The sequence below is a fragment of the Castanea sativa genome, chromosome 5 (assembly GCF_040712315.1).
Source record: "Castanea sativa cultivar Marrone di Chiusa Pesio chromosome 5, ASM4071231v1".
Taxonomy (NCBI): domain Eukaryota; kingdom Viridiplantae; phylum Streptophyta; class Magnoliopsida; order Fagales; family Fagaceae; genus Castanea; species Castanea sativa.
In genome coordinates this window covers 72454630-72461643 of record NC_134017.1, presented here as the reverse complement: position 1 = coordinate 72461643, position 7014 = coordinate 72454630, and positions in this window count along the sequence as shown.

The window sequence follows — 7014 nt, the reverse complement described above, 5'->3', positions numbered from 1 at the left end:
AAGTGGCTTTTCAAGTGCTAAAGCCACTAGTACTCGCATGAAAAAATTTTGCTCCGCTTGTCTACAAATCCTTTCCACTTCCTCCACTACTCCCAACCTACTCCCCACCTCTGATGCAACCATATGGGAGACCATATCAAATGGGGCACCCCAAATTTGAACCCACAAAGAAGCTTGGCTCCATTTAATATTATTCCCAGACTCCCAGTCATCCCTTTCTACCACCGTTGGAGCATTAGAAGTTGATTATCAAACGTCCAAGGTCCACCCTTGATAACTCGATTCATCTCAAACTCCGATTGGAATTTGAATTGAAACAACTTTGACCCCACCTCTATAATCTGCATTCGATCATCCATTCTCCATGCTCGTCGTAAAGCCGTCTTGGCTGCCCTTATATTGAATGCTTTACACGTGAGGAATTTGCCAATAAGACTAAGATTATAGCTTTCTATGGCTTCCACACGTCCTTCATCTAAGATTGCTATAACCTCTTCTTCCTCAGTAGTTAATTTCATATTCTCCAAACCATCAATTACTTCCTCAGCCATGACAAGAATGATACTGTTATGATAAAAGTAAAGCAAAAATAAAAAACCTCAGGTCCGGCCTAAGGGAGGGAGGGACTCGTTGTTAGGCGAGAGGGAGAGCTCCTACGTGAGAGGAGAGAGAGAGAGAGCTAATTGGTTTACCTTTGATAATTTAATAACAAGAGTTTTTTTATTTATTTTTTTTTTTTTAGCAATGTCAGAATACTTGGTCAGTTGGTTGTTGTTAACATATTGTAGTTATATCAAATTAATAACAATTTGGTTCCAAAAAAAAATGAATATCAGTCCCTGTTATAATTTGTTTGGAAAAAAAAAAAAACCAATTGTAAATATAGCAACCACGGTCATAAACCAAAGAGGTTAGTGGCGTAATTTCCTTTTTGGGAATAAAAAGCCCCAATACGTAATGGTTAATGGGTTTAGGTTTTAGATAGCATACATAAACCAAAGTAGAAACTTGTTGTCATAAACAGACTTTTTTTTTCATGATTATTCCGACCTCAAGAGACAGAAATAGGTCGGAATAATCATGTAAAAATGTACGTACCCATTTGAGAGAATAAATCAGGCTTATACACAGATTTTCAGTCTTTATTATTATTTTATTTATTTATTGGAAAAAATAACGTCTTCATTGATAAACCAACATTTTTATTTTACAAGTTGGTATGCTTAGTCAAATTTATGTAACTTTATTATTTTGTTGTAGTCACAGAACCATCCAGCAACTTCCATGTCAATGTTAAATGCGTAGGAAAAAAATCATGTACAAGTTGAAGACAAGCAATGTAAAACGAGGGCAAATGAGTAAACATGATTCTCACATGCATCTTTTTGGGTCCAAGTCCATAACATCCCAGAGAAGATGATGGCGCAAGGAGCGAATACCTTCGGGTCAAAATATCCATCGATATTACAAAACCTCTTCCCCGCTGCTGTAAACTATGGTCTAAGGGTCAACATGTGGAATGGGCCCATCTCAGGTATGAACGTTTACCAAACTTTTGTTATTGGTGTTGCAGGGTTTCTCATACCGAAAGAAGCTGTGATATGTGATTACAAAACAAATTAAGGCCAGTTGAGCAAAGACAACCAACAGTTTGGGGAGTGGATGCGGGCCGAGTCCAGTCGACCAATAAGGAAATCTATGGCAGTTGTATCGGGCATGAAGCGAGGCCCGGCACCTTGGTGGCAAGGAAAGACTGGTCAGACGAGTAGCTCTCCAAGTCCGGTGACATTGGCACTGCCTACCATGGAACAGTGCATAGACTCTTTACCCAAGGAAACAGCGGTAATCCCGGAGCAAATCATGGAAGATGCGGAAATCCTTGAAATGACTCCCTCAAATCCTATCCCACTAATTATCCCTAGCCACCTTAGTCTCTTTTCTTTTGAGGCCCAACCTTTATGCGACCTGACCAATCGAGTTGCACAAACAGACCCGTTGGGCCACGGCAAAAAGTGGAAGAAATTGGCCAGGTTCCTTAAAAGATAAATTATAAGTTATTTGAAATATTAACAAAATTATTAATTATTGTTGTTTAGTTGTTTTGTTAATTTGTTTATCTTTTATAAACTAAAATTTGTTATATTGTTGTTTCATTAATTATAAAATTATTAATTGTTGTTTAGCTTAACGTAATTTAATTTGTTTGTCTTGTATAATGTATTGGTTAATTAAATTATTAAATATTGTTTATTAGTTGCTTTTTCCAATTAATTATTAGTTAATTAATATCCCAAACAAACAAAATTCACACTATGGTTGTTTGATACCTGGAATATCACACTATTACTTAACCAAAAAAAAAAAGTCAATAAATTGTGCAACACAAAAATATATAGGCCGTATAGCTTACGTCCAAGTCTAAAAAAGAGTGATTTATTACATATTTTATGACCATTAGTTGAACTAATCAACTAGCACATAGCACACAAGTACTATTGTCTTTGTCATAAGATCAAATCTCGGTTCGGGGAATCCCCAATAACATTGACTCTCTTCGGCTTTTACAAACTTCTCATTCAATGTAGGAGTGTAAGGCTTTAGAGGTTCTGGAGCATAAGGTAGTCCTTTGGTTTTGGCTCTGGCTCTGGCTTGAGCCATCTTTCTTACTTCCATCTCTAACAAATCATCATCAGTGGACTTATAGCCTAGCTCAAAAGGTGGTGTGGCTGTAGGGATCGTCGGGTCCTAAATAGTTAGCTTCTTTACAATTCTCCCAAAATTTATCCCTAGAAAGTAGTTCATTCTCCTCATCATTGCTACCACATTGTTGTTACCACAGGCCTTTCAATCATAAAGCCATTCAAGGTCAATGGCTCTTTCTCAAAATTAATGTCGAAAATAGGCTTAGGCATAATTAGAGTATCCTCATAGATGGTCACAATAGCTCCATCATGTGAAAATCGAACCTTTTGATATAGAGAAGAAGGTACGTCCTCTGTGTCATGGATCCAAGGTCGCCCAAGGAGCATATTGAAGTATGAGGCTATATTAAGGACCTAAAAATCCACCTTCTTGACCATTGGCCCTATGGTAAGCTCCAATGTTATGGTCCCCAAGACCTCTTTTCTACTGTTGTCATATGCCCTCACATGTTGATTAGTAGGCACAAAGTTTTCAATATTGAGGCCCAAGCAGCTTGTACTCTTCAAAGGACACACATTCAAAGCGCTTCCATCATCTATCAAAACCATTGGTATCCTCTTCCCCATGGAATCTACAGTGATATGCAAAGGGTTGTTGTGGTGCTTCCCCTTCTTAGTTAGATCCTTGTCAGAATAGGAGATGGTAAGTTCCCTATTTGTGAACCTAATCATAGCATTCAAATCCTAGGAGGTTGTGGTTGTAGGGACTTGGATTTTGTTGAACAGGTCTACTAGGTTTTGACGGTGTTTGTATGAGACCATGAGTAAACCCTATAGGGATATGTTGGCTTGTGTCTTCTGTAGTTGCTTGAGAACTTCATCTTTCTTGGCAGGTGTTTATTAGGTAGATCTATTCAAGGCTTCCACCAGGTTTTCGGTCTCTAAATGTGGGGGTTTGAAGTGTTTCCCCCCATTTATGGGTGTTTGATTATTTATTTGGGGTTTGAAGTGTCTCCCCCCATTTGTGGGTGCTTGGTTATTTATTTAGGATTTGAAGTGTCTCTTCCTGTTTGTGGGTGTTTGGTGATCCTTGAGTTGTGATACTTCATTCCATATGTCATATCCTATGGTGGTGGTAGATGTCCTATCCATTAATTCTTTTGATGTCATCATGAAGCATTCGGGTAGCAATTAATCCTTGGTCCTTTTGCAAAATTGTGATTGGGCAAGGGATTATTAGTGATGCTAGGCCTTGTAGGCTGCGTAATCACCTTGTTGTCTATTAGGTCTTGAATTGCATGACGAAGGGCAAAACAATGGTTGGTGTCATGACCAGAGTCTTGGTGGTAAACACATCTTTTACTAACATCAAACTTTAAGGGTAAGGGGTTTGGAATTGGTCTTGGATCTAAGGGTTTCAGCAACCCTTTTGCTTTCAGCTTGCCATACACTGGGCTTATGGGCATGTACAACTCATGGAATTCCCTCATAGGTTTAGGCCCTTGGAGCATTTGCATAGGTGCAATAGGTGTAATTAATTGATAAGGATCATTTTTATGAATGTTGGAAATTTCTGCAGCCTTAGATTCTACATTCTTTTTAAATCTTGGTAGGTCATTAGTCTTTAGCATCCTCAATTTGGGTTCCAGCTGCAAATAGAGCCTTAAAGTTGGGAAAGTATTGTGCAAACAAATATTTATGATACACAGGTAATATATTCTTTACAACCATGGCTAACTATTCTTCCTCACTCGGCCTACTCATCATTTGTGTGGCCTTAGCTTTCCACTTGGTAATGAAAGTGGAGAAGGATTCCTTCAACTCTTGCTTGGTAGTCTCGAGATCTCTTCTTGTGATGTCCACTTCCATATTGTACTTATATTGCTTGTGAAACCCTCGGCAGATGTCCTCCTAGCTTCTTGCTCTTGCACCATCCAAGTTGAGGAACTACCTAAGAGCGGCTCAGGTCAGTGTGCTTTGGAAAATTTGAGCAAGTACTTCTCTACGGCTGGTAGATCATGATCAGTCTTGTCCTCCTCTTGGTTACTTTTCAAACTCTAAAATTTTTGCATCATACGGTTCATGTCTTTCCTTAGTTGAATTTGACTAGCTACCATAGTGTTGATTAGCTCTTAGGTGTTCATGGGTTCCTTTATGTTTGAGTGTTCTTCCTCTGCCATAGTGTGGGGAGCTTCAAAATTCTTGTGGCTTAAACTATCTTGGAGGTCGAATATGGGGTTGTGATGTTGCAGCAGTGGAGAATCTTCTATGCTTTGATTGCATCAATATTGTGATGGGAGTGACGGGCTTGGAACTGGAGCTACTGGCTTGAGTGTTGGGCTTAGGTTCTCTTTGTAGCCTCCTTCAGATCTTGACCAAATACTCCCCTAATGACAGGCTTGGTCGGGTTAATCAAAGTGAAGACCCCATCAACATCCATCAATCAACCAAAACAAACTCACGCAACATGTAATGCAATTTTAACTGGGACCAACCTAGGGATAGGTTCTAAGTCATTACTTTGTAGGGTGAGTTTGTTGTTTCATTGTTTCCCATAGCTAGGATGTTACACCTCCCAACTTGTAATGTGATGAAGATTACGTTGGTCTGAACAGGATAGTTTGTCCTATACAGTCAATAGGAAATGATCTAGTGACCTTGGGCTATGAGTTGGTGAGTTCGTCACTGGGTACCTAAATCTAATGAAGACTGATGATCCATGGTTACTACTACCACAAATTTGTTGAAAAGGGTTGCATACATTGTTGTTTGGATGGCACACACTATGATAGTTAGGGAAAGATTTTAACAAACAATACACACAACAAATATCATACACCAAAATATCATACAACATCCCATTAAACAAAAGCAAACAACCAAACAACTATATCATGTAAGACCATGCAAAACAATATTACACATTTGGTCACTTAAATCTAATACCAAACTTAGCCCTTGACATCCCCAGCGGAGTCGCCACTGTGAAAGATCTCGAAGTTGGGTTGCTCTAAAAAAAGAGAGATTTTGTGGTATGCTTTTTAGGACACCTCTCTTTTTGGGTAAGTGGTATAGAGTCGTCACTTATTTTTTATGCACAAAAAATAAGAAAAACTAAATAAAAAAAATACATAATTGAATTGTTCATCTATCATTGATTGAATAAAGAAGATACAAGTTTGAAAATTTGAATATTACATGGCTTTAGGTCCTAGTTACAATCTACCAAAAATACATGGCTTTTTGTCCTATTTACAATTTATCAAAAATAAACACAAAGATGAAGCCTAGGTCTACCTATCCAAAGAAACTAAATTCCGAGGCTAGGTTACGAAATGAGAAGGTTTTAGGCACCCAATCTACCCAAACAGAGTCTGGTCTTCTAAACTGTTGTGACCAATGTACTATTTTATGCATGTCATGAATAATATGTTGAATATGTGAAATAAAATTTAATCACACAAATTTATTATGAATGAAGTCTCTTCTTTTGAAAAGAATCAAATCTGTTTTGGTTGGTAAAAAAAATTAATTTTGATTTGTCAAAATACCATATTTGTTTTGTAGTATGTAGAAAAAAGTGGTTTTAACTTTGTGAAAAATTAGATCTATTTTGTGATGATAAAAAATGATTTTTTTTTTTTTATAACAAAAAAATCAGATCTGTTTTTATATTGTAAAAGAATGAAATAGATTTTTTTTTGAGAAGAGAGTTTCACTCATAATTTAAATTTATGCAACATGAATCCAAATACAACAAACACAAACACAATCATGTTTTATCTTTTTCTTTATTTCAAAATTTTGTATATGTTAAAGAAAAATTAGATCTTTATCTAAGGAAGATACAAATCAGTTTTTAATTGAAAAAAAATTCAGATTTGCATCTAATGAAGATGTATATCCATTTTTATTTTAAGAAAGTCAGATCTATATTTAATGAAGATACAGATCTATTTTTTTTAAAAAGAAAAAGTTAGATCTATATCTAATGAAGATACAGATCTATTTTTATTTTTTTTTAAAAGTCAGATCTACATCTAATGAAGATATAGATCCGTTTTTATTTTAAGAAAAATTTAGATCTATATCTAATGAAGATACATATCTATTTTTTATTTTAAGAAAAAGTTAGATCTGCACCTAATGAAGATGTAGATCCATTTTTATGCAACAGGAATCCAAATAAAATAAACACAAACACAAACACAATCATGTTTTATCTTTTTCTTTATTTCAAAAATTTGCATATGTTAAAGAAAAATTAGATTTTTATCTAAGGAAGATACAAATCAGTTTTTAATTGAAAAAAATTTAAATTTGCATCTAATGAAGATGCAGATCCATTTTTATTTTAAGAAAGTCAGATCTA